Below are 880 nucleotides of genomic sequence, written 5' to 3'. Positions count from 1 at the left end.
CTGTTTTTGGCTAATTTTTTTATCAAATATTTTTGAAAAAATCTGAGTGGTAATAAATATGGTTGATAAAATAATTTTGAGTTGTCGAAGTGGTCTGATCAGTCGTCAAAACTCAAGAAAAATGTGAGTTGAACTAAAAATTTGACGTATGTTAACATAAATAATCTACATCTCTTGACACAAGGGTTTAGGTTGTGGAGGATAGGGGGAGCACGGATAGCGGGTATCCGATTACCCGTCCGAATCCGAACCAAACTAATTGAATTGGTTCTGGAACTAACGGGTAATCGGGTCCAATCCGAACCAAACCAATAGCTCTCTCTAGTAATTGGTTCTGGTAACGTTCTGGAGATGCAAAATCCGAACTAACCCGTAGACCCGACCATATATTAATTAAAAGATTATTCTTTTGAAATATTATTTCTATTACACTTTTGTATTTAGCATCTAATGTGTTTGGTGTTTAACATGTTTAGATTTTAATGTGTTTAGTATTTAATATGTTTGGATTTTAATGTGTTTAGTTTTTAACGTATTTAGTGTTTAACATGTTTTGATTATTTCTATTGATATTATATATTTATTGTACTTACAGAATTTTTAAGTTACAAATTTCGTTTTTTTATGAATTTTTGTATCATCAGATATCCAATTACCCGAACCAAACCAATCCGTTCTTAATTGGTTTGGTTTGGTTCGAATACATACACAAAAAAATGTAAATCCAAACTAAACCGAACCAATTATAATTCAATTAGTTCGGTTCTAATTTCACCTTAAATCCGAACCAACCCGATCTATACTTACCCCTAGCAGAGGCCAAGCCAACATAGCAGACCACTGTTAAAATTTTTATAGTATTAAAAAATTTTATTTAAAT

This window comes from Arachis ipaensis, chromosome B10, assembly GCF_000816755.2.
Source record: "Arachis ipaensis cultivar K30076 chromosome B10, Araip1.1, whole genome shotgun sequence".
NCBI lineage: Eukaryota > Viridiplantae > Streptophyta > Magnoliopsida > Fabales > Fabaceae > Arachis > Arachis ipaensis.
This window is presented reverse-complemented; position numbering follows the sequence as displayed.